This window comes from Amblyomma americanum, chromosome 1, assembly GCF_052857255.1.
Source record: "Amblyomma americanum isolate KBUSLIRL-KWMA chromosome 1, ASM5285725v1, whole genome shotgun sequence".
NCBI lineage: Eukaryota > Metazoa > Arthropoda > Arachnida > Ixodida > Ixodidae > Amblyomma > Amblyomma americanum.
The window spans coordinates 126965345-126979028 of record NC_135497.1 but is presented as its reverse complement, the minus strand read 5'-3'; the positions used below and the strand labels follow the sequence as shown (position 1 = coordinate 126979028).

The window sequence follows — 13684 nt, the reverse complement described above, 5'->3', positions numbered from 1 at the left end:
TTAAGTGGCCAGGTAAGCTGAAATGTTCGCGCCGCCCGAATGGAAGTTGATGAAGACGCGACAGCCAAACCCAGCGCGAGACACTGGCAGTGCGCGCACCGCGGGGTGATGGCGTAGTGCACTAATTAAGTGGCCAGGTAAGCTGATCTATTCACGCCGCCCAAATGGAAGTTGATGAAGACGCGACAGCCAAACCCAGCGCAAGAGACTGGCAGTTCGTGCACGGGGTGATGGCGTAGTGCTCTAATTAAGAGGCCAGGTAAGCTGATCTATTCACGCCGCCCAAATGGAAGTTGATGAAGACGCGACAGCCAAACCCAGCGCAAGAGACTGGCAGTTCGCGCACCGCGGGGTGATGGCGTAGTGCTCTAATTAAGTGGCCAGGTAAGCTGAAATGTTCGCGCCGCCCGAATGGAAGTTGATGAAGACGCGACAGCCAAACCCAGCGCGAGACACTGGCAGTGCGCGCACCGCGGGGTGATGGAGTAGTGCTCTAAGTGGCCAGGTAAGCTGACGCCCAAATGAAAGTTGATGAAGACGCGACAGCCAAACCCAGCGCAAGAGACTGGCAGTTCGTGCACGGGGTGATGGCGTAGTCCTCTATTAAGTGCCAGGTAAGCTGTAATGTTCGCGCCGCCCAAATGGAAGTTGATGAAGACGCGAGAGCCAAACCCAGCGCAAGAGACTGGCAGTGCGCACAGCGCGGGGTGATGGAGTAGTGCTCTAAGTGGCCAGGTAAGCTGATCTATTCACACCGCCCAAATGAAAGTTGATGAAGACACGACAGCCAAACCCAGCGCAAGAGACTGGCAGTTCGTGCACGGGGTGATGACGTAGTGCTCTATTAAGTGCCAGGTAAGCTGAAATGTTCGCGCCGCCCGAATGGAAGTTGATGAAGACGCGACGCCCAAACACAGCGCGAGAGACTGGCAGTTCGCGCACGGGGTGATGGCGTAGTGCTCTAATTAAGTGGCCAGGTAAGCTGATCTATTCACGCCGCCCAAATGGAAGCTGATGAATACGCGACAGCCAAACCCAGTGCAAGAGACTGGCAGTTCGTGCACGGGGTGATAGCGTAGTGCACCACATATTCTTTCGCTATTTTAAACTCAAGGGCAACATACGCAATAGCGCCACCTCGACATGCAGTTTACATCGGCCAACATGCTCCCAGAGAACGAGTCGATTGAATAGCAGAATTGGCAGCTTGTCTGCGCCCCGGCGCCTTTCCGAGGCGAAGAGCGCAACAAACTGTCGAGGCGCTCCCGCTGCTTACACGAACGACAAATTCTGAACGATGAACTTCTGATTGAAGAGTGATGAAATAACACTTGTTTTGCGATTATGTTGACCTCATCTGCGCCAGCAAAGCGGCTGTACAAGGAACTAGGGATAGCTTTCATCAAAGTAGGTGAACTCTGAGACGCCATTTTGAATGCCAGTGGCAGCACGAACAAAGAACTCTCGGAATTTTCTTGGAAGCACGAACAATGGGTCGAAACTAAAGAAGTTATTTAAAAGTACTTTTCATTACTTTGGAAAGCAATTGTAATGTACTGTCATTACTTTGTGAGGGCGTTAATTTGTAATGCTATTTAATTACTTCTGCGGGATTTCTGGGGAAGTAATTAGTAATATAATTTAATTACTTTTCAAACGCAAGTTTGCCATGTATGATATACACTGTCCTTATAGAAATGATTTTAATGGACTACCAAATGGCGATGAGTCCATATTCAACGATGAAGTCTTGATACATAGTACCCGCCTTCGACCCCAATGTAAGTCAGGTTAACGCGCGCTGCGTACGGCGGCCACCCGTTTCCTTTTCGAGCCTGCCTCTGAGAATGAATGCTGTTAACGCAGCGCAGTATCGTGATATGCGCGGAGAACGACTCGGCGTCACACGCTCTCTGCGCTGTTGAGAGTTTCATCTCTCTTTTGTCTGCAAAGGTAGCTCTTGCACTACCACAAGAGCTACCTTTATGACCCTTGCTTTGTATCTTTTTTTTTTTTGCTGCGGACACGTATGAGTGTTCGAGATGGCTCGTAAATAAATTTCTTTTTTTTTAAGCCAACTTTGCTCCTGTGCTTCGAGGTTCTTTTCCGAGCCGGTGTGGAATCTTTTCCAAACCAAAGGCGGTGCGGGACTTATCAGTAGCTCCGCCTTTTATGGCCGATGGAGGCGCATCGCGCGCCTTTCAGTTGCCCGTGGTCCGAAGTCTAACCTTTCTGGCGGGCCGCAGGCGCAGCGCACATCCATGGATGGTTCTAAATTGATCCACGATTGGTTAGCAAGTCCAGCATTGTTGGACATCAATTTTAATTGTGAGGCGACTGTGGAATATTGTAAGTGTACTGTAATGGAAATATTGAAGCTAATGACCCACACTTCCCATGTGTATCAAAACCTTTCTTTTAATATTTGTAAACCACTCGCATCGAATAGTCAACACTGCCGCAGGAAACCATGAGAGAACGTTTTTGTCGATAACAAAAACGTTAATAGAAAAAAATGCCAGCCTGCCGACGGGAGATCTGCGCGTATATTAATTGTATATTGACTGTTATAGCGGAATTTTTCTATATATGAAAAAAAATGCGTTCGTAAACAATTTCTCTTTGAAAAATGCGTTTGTCCAGAATATCTGGACATGGAAAATAGGCGAGATGACCTGATCTTACATCTCCGCCCAAATACCGAAGCTTACCTGAGGAGTTGCAAACGAAGTTGGGAATGGAGCGCCAACTGTCGATCGCAAATAGTGTGTCCCGAATGAATCATTTTCCAGCAGCGTGTTGATGAACCAAGATGCCAGGGTCTCTTCGCACCGCTTCTCCAGCCATCATACCGATTGGTTGCCCACTGCATCACCATACACCTTGACCGATCGCATTGATCGCCATCGAAGAATTCCCAACCCATCGTAATTTACCTGCCTTCAAACATGGGTAGTTGAGACTACCGCTATGCACGGCAGGCGCATCGGTACCTCGTCCAAACCTGTGGCACCTACCGTGTTGGAACAAGCGGGTGTGGCAGAGAACCATCCTAACGATCAGATTCCCAAGCGTTATATCAATGAGTAAATCCGCTATACGAAGTAGAGAATGAGCGTCGAACTTCGTGAACGTGTGAATAAAAGTACATGAGCGAACAGTGAGCACACAAATGAATGGGCCGAATGGAGGGGTTATTTTAATTAGTATTCATTCTGATGTCAATATACTATGAGTGCAGGTGACTACTGCACCACGCTCTATTTGTTTCTTAATCTACGCGCACTTACTTATTTGCAGTGTTTTATCAAAAAGCAAATGACTTCATGCTCTGCTCAATCCTCTCGTGCAAAAATGAAAACGTTTCAATATGAAAAATTTTATCCAAAGACTAGCGTGTGTAGCAGCAGGATAACTTGTAGAGGTCAAAAAATCAATGGCCGTCGGCTCTTCACCGATCGCATTGATCGCCATCGAAGAATTCCCAACCCATCGTAATTTAATTAAACATCACGTGCTTTGAAACTACTTTTGTCTCTGCTGGAATAAAGGGTGCCGCATTTCTTTCCAAGAGTACGCGAGAATGACGTGACACACAGCTTGCACTTCTCTTGTTATTTTTTTTCATTGTGTGCAGGCCAGCGTGCGGTCCTGTGCAAGCGGTATTCTTGAGTTCGCAGAAGAGAAGCACCGGTTTTCTTTTTTCTTAGGCGTCCCGTGTAAGAGGCAAGGAGACCACGCTGCCACTATCCAGATTTCAGCCTATAGCTCACAGCATCTACACTCTGCACAAACTAAAAATTTGTAATGCGAAATTCTCAGAGTCGATGCACAACTATATGAAGTAATCGAACGGTGAAGGTGCTCATTGATAGGGGGTTAAATGAAAATTGAAAATTGGTTTTCGTGGAAAGGAAATGGCGCAGTATCTGCCTCACATATCGGCGGACACCTGAACCGCGCCGTAAGGGAAGGCATAAAGGAGGGAGTGAAAGTAGAAAGAGTTGCCGTAGTGGAGGGCTTCAGAATAATTTCGACCACCTGGGGATCTTAAACGTGCACTGACATCGCACAGCACACGGGCGCCCTTTCCGTTTCGCCTCCATCAGAGGGGGTTCGTATTAATTTTTTTTTGTTTTCCCTTGTTAAGCCGCGTCATGTTACATCCACAATATGGATTTTTCTGCGATGACTTTTTTTTTGATCGCACAACTCGAGCTGTTGGGCGAGTTGGTCGGCGATATTCCTTAGAGGTTCACTGCTTTTATGTTATACTTTGTTGTTTGCTGCTGTTGTTGATCTACGTTCAATGAATGTCATTTTCTTCATCGGACCAATCGACATCTCAACACGTGTGGTGGGTCGCTCTTGAAACTTCTTCCTTTCCAGATGAAAAGTGCTCGCGCTTAACGCCATTGCTTCTTCGGAAGGCTAAACATGCGTTGTTGCATACAGACTGCGAAAGCGGCGTTATTTACACGACATGAGTAGTCACAGGTAGCTCAAATACAACCTCACTGTTTTTTTTTTCTAGCATAGAGCCTCCAGGTCGCAATGATTCCACTCGGAATCATTATTATTTGCAAAATATTTTGGCTCTCATAAATGCGTTTTTCTGCAAGAATTTATTTTCAAGGAGTAACATGAGGCTTACTTGTACCCATCCATGTGATTTGAGAAAAACTAAAATGGTTTTCTTTCTTCTACATGGTGCAATGGGGGACTTAGCGCCGTGGGCGATGACGACAGCAATGCGTACGCAGTTTCTATATCCTTTTCCTGCCTACTAGCATATGTCGGTCAGGTGAAAAGTTGCTAACATATATTGACCAATTGCTAAATGCCCGAACTACTGCAAAAAAAGAAGCGAGACTTTCTCACTCAAGTCACGACAGGCTACCTTTAAATTTGATGATTCCGATCGAAATCACTGGACCTGAAAGGGTTAAGGTTTCCTTCTTCCACCCCATAATTGTTGTGCTAGCATGTTCTCTTATTTTTTGGAAGACAGTGTATCAGTGGCATGCTCATATGCCTTTTTATTAACAAATTAATAAGCGCGGCTTTATTCTTTCATATTTACAGTTATCAACAGTAGCATTTATTTTCGGACTTCGTTGCCCTCATCATTTCATTGTGCGCTCACGTACTGTCAGGACGCAATAAGATGTATTAAATGAAGAACTACATTCTGAAGGATCCTACATAATATAAAATATTAGATTTGTACGAAGGTCAGACATACAATATGAGATTTATATTGGCATGCGGCGAATGTAGGCTTGAGATCGGCAGCTGCGTAGATTACCTGTATCCTGTGCTATCGCTATTGAGCAATGACAATGCAAATTCCTCATCTAGGAGTGAGCGATGAGGGGCTAGTTGGTATGACATGGTAATAAAAACCTAAAACTACACAAAAGTGGTCCGGACGAGCGCAGTCCTGTCCTTCTCTTCTGTGTCCTGTCCCCTGCTTAGTTTTATGTTTTTATAATTCCTCACCTAGCAACGGTCTATACTCACATATGGGAAATAAGAACGCCAAAGAAGCCACCAGAAAAGGTATACTACATGTTTTGCGTACCGCCATCAAATAAAAGTTTGTACTCGGCTCTCCAAATGAAGAGAGGAAATAAAATTTTATGTCGGTAAAAAATATGAAGCAGTGTAATTGACACTTTGCCAATAGACGTCGGGAGAACAACAGCAACAACTTTTCCGCTGCTGGCCCGAAAGACGCGGGTTCGATCTCGGCCGTGGCGGTCGAATTTCGATGGAGGCGAAATTCTACAGGCCCGTGTACTGTGCGATGGAAGTGCACGTTAAAGAACCCCAGGTGTTCGAAATTCCCGGAGCCCTTCACTACGGCGTCTCTCATAGCCGGAGTCGCTTTGGGACGTTAAACCCCTATAAACCAAACCGAACATTCAAAACCCAATATCAGAATTTTTATCCTGCTAAAATTTGAGAAATCTGTTGGTCGCCATTAGTAACTATTAGCATTTGATCCATTTATTGCAACTAGTCCTAAGTTCTGTGAACAACCAAATCGAAGGTCTCGCACTAATTCTAGGGCCCAGCGACAGTACACGTTTTTGTCCAACAGATGTCATGCAACTAGTCTCACAAAACCTGTCAGAAAATGAGCTACAAGGAAATTTTGGACGCTGGCTGAAAGTTGCACAATCGTGCCCCTTTTTCTCTTGACAAAGTTTACTCAAAGTGACGGGAAATGTTTTCACCAGAAGCACTGGCTATTGCCAGCACGTTGACATCAAGGCTTGTATGCAAGCACTGTGCAGTAATGAGTACAAGGGGTGGAAATAGTATGTCGTGAATCCTTGACTCCGGGCATTAAATGGCCAGCGGACGTACTGAACTGCATTTCGAAACAGCATTAATGCAGGCACTGCGTAACCACGGTATGGAAAAGTCATATGCAAAGGTGTTAGAAAATATCAGACACTACACAGCGACTATAGGCACAGTGCAGGAGTAACTGCGGCTAGGGTGTCTCGATGCGTGCCCGGGCGCGCATCGAGGCACCCTAACTCCGGCGCGATGCACGCGCCCCTCGCGGCAGAAAGGGCAGACCGGGTGGGAGACGTGCGCCGGTCCGCGCCGCTGAGATGCGGCAAAACTGCCCGGGAGCGCGTCGTATTCTTCCTTCGCTCGTTGTTTTGGTGATATTCGGTGGTCACAGATGAATTGCTGCGCAGGAGTCTGCAATAGCCCATACTTGAACTCCCCAGGGACAATGTTTTTCACGTCCGCAAACAAGTGCTACGAAGAAAAGCGACAGGAACAGTGGATGGCTCTTGTTCCGACGGGCAGTGTGCCGCCAATCTTTCAGTATTCGCCGCATGACGTTGTTCCCAAAAGAGAAAAATAAGACACTCTACAAACCCCTGCATTCGTATTTTTTCTCACCATCTTAAAAGAATCGAGCTATTCCGCAATGTTGCCCTCGTATTTTCTGTTCCCATTTAGCCTACCCAACAGAAGGAAAGGGCCTGCACTAGGAACCACAGAATGCCTCTGGTGGCGCGCGCCGACGTAGATAGTTATTCCATAACGCTCAATTAACCCGTGGTTTGGTCTATATTCTCCAAACGGGTCACTGTGTCCGCTATAGCATGCGTAAGCACCAGCACAATGTAGAAAAAGTAATGAACTGGCGCATTGGCGTTCGCTGCAGTGACCGTGAAATACGGAAACCACGTCACCAGATTCATAGTGTGTATATTGTGTTTGCTTGACATTTAGGTCGCCAATTCAAGTGATTTCTTCCAATATGTGAAAAGAAGTAGCCGGCGCCGCTGTCAGGCACCAATCTTCGCTGTCATACCTGAACAAATAAAATAAACAACATAGCCCTATAAATTACTGCACAAGACGTCATTGTTCCATCTACCGAGAAATGCCGCCTCTTCTGCAAACCTGGCAAGTTGGCCGATGTAAGGTTTTGATCAGCGTCTCGTACTTCAATGCGTTATTTCCTGATGTCTCTCTTGCTTAGAAATAAATGTATTTCAGTGTGTTATTTTTTATTTCTCTTTCTTGCATAGAATAGATCCATTTGCTTTATTTTTTTGTGCGTCCTTACACTCCTTGTTTCTTTTTTTTCCCCGCACCTACACCCTTTTCTTCCAGCTCCATTGCCATTTCTCTTCTCGAGGGGTTTGACGAGCTCACCCTCTCTCTTCTCAATTTTTTCCTACCTGTCCTTCGCTCTCCTCCTCCTGTCTTGTTACCGTGCTGCCTTCAAATTGTAAAGCAAGTCTTTGTCAGTACTTTTATACTCTTTTGATGATTGTAACTATTTTTTCCTGGGAAGTGCCCCACAAACACTCGGCTTCGACACAGGATAAAATGTGCCCATTTTCCAAAAATAGCTGAGTCTTTAAATAAAACGATAATAAATTTTATAGTTGTGATGATTTCCTCTGTGACCATACAGACGCGAAAACCAAAAAATTTTCAGTCAGGTGTTTCTTGAAGGCAAGTAAAAAAAATCAAATTCGTATGTTCCAATCGAAACATTTGTAAGTAAAGGGCCTGCCTAGTATGCTGGATCAGCGACCTGCTGTGCGCATACCAGTGCGATGTGGAGGGAATGATCAAAGGGCATCTTATTGATGCTCGCTGCGGAGATCGCCGCTGCATGCCGTCCTTTAAAGACTGTTCTGTCATCAGAAGTGGAATGCGCCCCACCGGAGACAGTTGAAACCTTTGAAAATAATTGTTTGTCTCCTATGTTCGTTACCTCAATTATTCTCACAGACCGAGAGATGTCGCTTTCTATGAACCTAGCCTGCTGACGTACGCGAATTTTCAGTCCTTTCGTCAGCTTCTGGTATTTATTTGCATTTCTCTTCTGTTTCACCTCCCCCTCCGTTCATTAATTTTCTTCTTCCGCATCCTTTCCTTCCTTCTCCACCGCCACTTCCTTGGTTGGTTGGTTGGTTGGTTGGTTGGTTGGTTGGTTGGTTGGTTGGTTGGTTGGTTGGTTGGTTGGTTGGTTGGTTGGTTGGTTGGTTGGTTGGTTGGTTGGTTGGTTGGTTGGTTGGTTGGTTGGTTGGTTGGTTGGTTGGTTGGTTGGTTGGTTGGTTGGTTGGTTGGTTGGTTGGTTGGTTGGTTGGTTGGTTGGTTGGTTGGTTGGTTGGTTGGTTGGTTGGTTGGTTGGTTGGTTGGTTGGTTGGTTGGTAACAACTTGATTTAAAAGTCCTGCAGAGCTTTCGCCGACGGGGCCTTAGGTCTCCCACGTGGGGACGTCGAGGTGTTGCCTCACCGTCGCCTCGCTGGCCTGCTGGACGGCCCAGAGTTGGTCACCGAGGCTGGGGCTGCGCAAAGCAGCGGCACACCGCGGCGGGAGAGTTCAGGAGTTAGCACCGTCAGGGTTTTTGCTACAGTCCGAGAGCATGTGGGGTAAAGTCGCTATAGCAGTGTGGCCGATCTTGCATATATTTGTCGAGTATGTTCCGGGGTAGAGTCTGTGGTATTGTGCCGGGTTGAGGTACGTGAGCGTCTGCAGTTGTCTGAGGGCCACCGCGTGCGCCCTGTCCAGCTTGTCGTTGGGCGGAGGGAAGGTTCGGCGGGCCAGGCAGAGGGCCTTGGTAATTTCGTTGTAGCTGGTCAGACAGTCTTTGGTGCTGTCCCATGGACGACGGTCGCCGGCGCGGTTCGCGAGTTCGCGCGCCTTGGTGTGTGCCGTCTCGTTTCGGTTGCGATGTGTGTTTGATACTTCTCCCATGTGCGCCGGGAACCACGCCACTTCTTTCGCAGCGTTCCTTTCCTTTTCGCTCTTTGAGCTTTTGCCTAAGTGCGTCCCCACCTCTCACCCTCTGGCCGTCCCGCTTCGTCGACGTGCTCGTGGCTGGCTTCGTGTCGCGTTGTACCATATGTGGGGATGCCACAAGCACGGCAGCTCAATGGCAACGCACTTGGTGCGGCCCGTCGCGTCGGCCGAGAGAGGCGTGACGCGTCTAGTTCCCATCGCCACCGCAGCAGCGCCACTGCTCCGGGACAGTTGCGGGCGGAGAGCTGTGCTCTCCGCCTGCAGCGGCCGCGCGGTCAGCGCTTGATTTGTTGCGAAAAAAGAGGTGTAGCGGTATTTCACAAAATATGAATGGTAATGCCAACTGGCGATTTGCTACTGATAGCAGTACGTCAGCATCGCTGCGCTTGTAAGCGACAGTTTGCCTCGGAAGGCACCTATGTTGGGTGCGCTTCTTCGAGCATTCGCCTGTTCAGTAAACCGCGTTCGACACACAGGAAGCCGGTTATTCGCTATATTAACTTGTTGCATATATTAGCTGGTTAGCATAAAAATGCTTGTTTTAAGAAGTCCGAACTCTGATCAGTCTGGTTCACAATTAGAGCCGATGATTGACGATGTTTTACATTTCTGGACACGCAGAATTCTACAGCATTACAGTTCAGCCGGTTCACGGGTATACGCGGGAAATATTTTGCAAATGGGCACTACTAGCCTACATCAATGGTCGAAAAGAAAACACGACAACCAGAAGTCAGTAAGTTGAGTCCAGTTCTTTTCATTTCAAAGTTCATGTACACAGAATCTGAAAGCTTTACAAGCGCAGAACTTTCCTCGAGAGACGTTTATGTGTAAGCAGTTTTTCCACTGTCGAATTCAGGTTGCTAGCCCAGTTCGTCAACAATGGTCTTATCAGCTTGCTCAAAAAAACTTTGCAGAGGTCCTCAGCGTGGTTGCGATCCTCTTTTTCACAAGTCAACGCCGGACATTGTGTGAAATGAGGAAGTATTGCGGACGTCAAGGTGTTGCATAGCCTGCTGGTTCGTCTCACGTCCGAGCACTTCATGACCTTGGTGACAAAGGTGCATGCAAGCTTACACAGGCCAACTGCTTCCATTGTTGGGTACCTCAGCCATCCATCGTCAACGTTGCATATCAATCCATAAATTGCTCCAGCTGGCCTCGCTGCTTGAAGGAGTTTTCAGGAATCACAAGCCACCTGAAAACGAGCATAACAATGAAAAACGGTACTAAAAGAGTTCAGGCATATTTCAGTTTATATATGTATATGAATTAGTCATTTAAACAAAGGACAAATAAATGCAAGCCTAATCCAATTTTTTTAAACTTGTAAACCAACTGTACCTTTTCCTCACATGCACGCGCAACGTAACCGGCCAGGTATACAATTGGTGCCAACTCTATGTCAGCTACCGGCTCACTCCACATAGTGATGAATTCAAGCTCACTCGAGAGCTCCTTGGCTGCAGATGAGATGGCAGCTGACAAGGCATAAGTTTTACCATCCTGGATGGGAAGTTTAACAGCTGCTTTCGCCTCGGAGTTCATGGGAGCATTTGCTGTCTTTGCTGCTTGCAGGATTCCAACCTGCATAAAGAATGGCAAAATATGTAACTCCTCACCTGCCTAATTGTTTTGTTTTTTTACAGATGGTACCTCCAGCAGTTTTTCTGTGAACACTGCCGCCCGTGCGTCGACCCTGTCGTTTCCACCATTGAATTGCCTCAGGCTGCTGAAGAGCGATTCAACAGGATCGCTGTTAAGAGCTTGTGTCAGGACATAGCGGAAGCTGAAATACAAGAGATTCAGTTAAATGATATGCAATAGTATGGGCGTGAAAGGCTCCACTGAGAAGACACTTACTTGACGTGATCCAGGAGGTACTCAATTAGTGCAACTGTTGATCTTGTTGTCAAGAGCGTAGCTTCGTATGTCTCCTTGGTGAGTTTTCGTTTGGACCTGCCGCCTTGTATCTGAATGTCCTCAACATAGCACACGAAGTCCAACTCTAACCAAGACAGTCTTTCGTCGTCAGATACAGTGAATGATTCTTCCTGCTGTTTCCATGGCTTCACTGAAGCGATGTTGTGTAGAGCGTACCACTTTGCTATCATCCTCATAAAGGTGATTGTTGCAGAGCTGTCTTGGAATTCAGGCGCATCCGGGTGGCACTGTGAATTTTCTTGAAGGTACTGGAGAGTGGCAATAACAGGTGGAGAAAATATTTGCACGGCCCTGCGCACTTTCATTTTTTCGAGGTTGTTTGGTTCAACATGAGCCCGTGTAAGGAACCTTACGGGCTTAACCAGGAGTTGAGTTTGAATTTCAAAAAGTTTCCTTAGGTAGAATCCACCTCGAATGGCTTGCCCTTCATCTACCATTTCTCTTTCTAGGAAGTTGTTGCGGAGATTCTTGATTAAATGGTTTGGATCAAAGGACAAGAAGAGTGGATCACCTTCCCTAAAAGGGTGAGGTACAGCGTGGGCAAGTGCACCATCCTCTGAAAGATGTTTGAATAGGGCAACATTAGTTTGATGGTTGTCCGTCACAATTCTAGCCACACGAAAACCAAGTCCTTCCACTGTTTTCATTACTTCCATAGTCATAGAATGAAGCTTGTCATTTTTCAGGCAGCAGGTGAAAAATAGCCGACTGGTATAACGTAAGGTGTCGACAACCCTCTCAAAACAAAGCACAGCAGGCGATTTGCCACCTGAGGGACCGTTGTAGCATGCTCTGTAGAGCGGACGTCTACGAGGCCAAAAAACTTGTCAGCATCCCGGTCATAGATTACTTTTTGTGCAATCGCCATTTCATGGATGATGAGTGAACAGAAAGCCTCTTGCGGCACACTCAGGCTTTCGTACTCAACACGAAGACGTTCTCTGATGAGGGATGTGACTCCAACTTGTGCTGTTGAATGACCCACATATTTCTGTAGTGTGGTACGACACGGAAGCTTGAAAAGGCTTCTCGAGCGAACATGCTCATAGCCCTTGCTTGAGCACGCTTTCCATAACACACACTCTCTCAAGACAGGTTCATTGTACACCGATTTTTGCTTGCAGCAATTAGAAACCTGATTTTTGATGAAGAGAGCTGTTTTGTCCTCGGCTTCGGATGATTTGATTACCTTCTTGAAATCTTGAATTTCCTTGTTTACTTCGTACCATTGCAAACGTTCTTTTAATTTGTCGTGCTCGGCTTGCAGCTTTTGTAGTGCTTTACACTGACGAGCTATTTTCATTTTCAGCCTGCGCGCAATCTTCTTTGCATCATCTATCACTCTCGCAATATCGAATGTTGTCTGACAAGCTTCATCAACCAGCGCAGAATTATCGCAGCCGGCTTTTAATGTGAGCTGGTATACATTATTGACTAACAAGGCACTTTCACTAGAAACTCCTGTGCATGCCTCCGCAAAAAGTTCATTTCCACTCACATTTGGGCTGTTTTTTTTTAGCCGTGCAGTCAGCAGAGCAGTCAATTCGTGGCCTCTTCTTTCTTCTTTGTTCACTTTCTTTTTGCATGTAATTTGGGTAGTTCGGAAACACAGTCGGAACCGCTGTCGGAAGTAGAATCTTCAGTTTCGTTTCTTTCTTGTAGTCCGCGTCCGTAAAGTGCAGTGAGCATACCAGCGATTTATCACTCGGCTCCCACTTGGTGCCTCTTCCACCCGGGCCCTCCCGGGAAATGTTCTTCAACCATGCTGCCCGCCGCTGAGGATAATAATTGGTTTTTGGGGGGGAAAGGAAATGGCGCAGTATCTGTCTCATATATCGTTGGACACCTGAACCGCGCCGTAAGGGAAGGGATAAAGGAGGGAGTGAAAGATGAAAGGAAGAGAGAGGTGCCGTAGTGGAGGGCTCCGGAATAATTTCGACCACCTGGGGATCTTTAACGTGCACTGACATCGCACAGCACACGGGCGCCTTACCGTTTTTCCTCCATAAAAACGCAGCCGCCGCGGTCGGGTTCGAACCCGGGAACGTCGGTTCAGTAGTCGAGCGCCCTAACCACTGAGCCACCGCGGCGGGGCCCGCACGGAAATTTATGATATCGGATCTTTCCTTGCGTTGGTGCTGCACAGCGGCACACAGCAGTTGCGCGGCATGGCACTGCATGTGCTATAAGATCTGTTTACACCGTACACGATCACACACGTGCGCACGTACAATACAGCAGTCGTGAATCGAAAAGAAACACGCTGCAACACGCGAGACCCACTGGTTCTGCGGCGCTCGGCCGCTCTCCCCACTGCAAAGTGTCCCGGAGCAGTGGCGCCCCGACGGCGGAAACTGTAAACTCTCGCGTCACGCTCTCGCCCAGCAGAATCGGCGCGACGCGACGGGCCGCACCAAGTGCGTTGCCATTGAGCGGCCGTGC

General features: G+C 47.3%; 1 pseudogene; it reads right to left on the bottom strand.

The window, feature by feature from the left end:
* Positions 1–10091: 10091 nt before the first annotated feature.
* On the bottom strand, positions 10092–12110 carry LOC144113583 (uncharacterized; annotated as a pseudogene).
* Positions 12111–13684: the final 1574 nt, after the last annotated feature.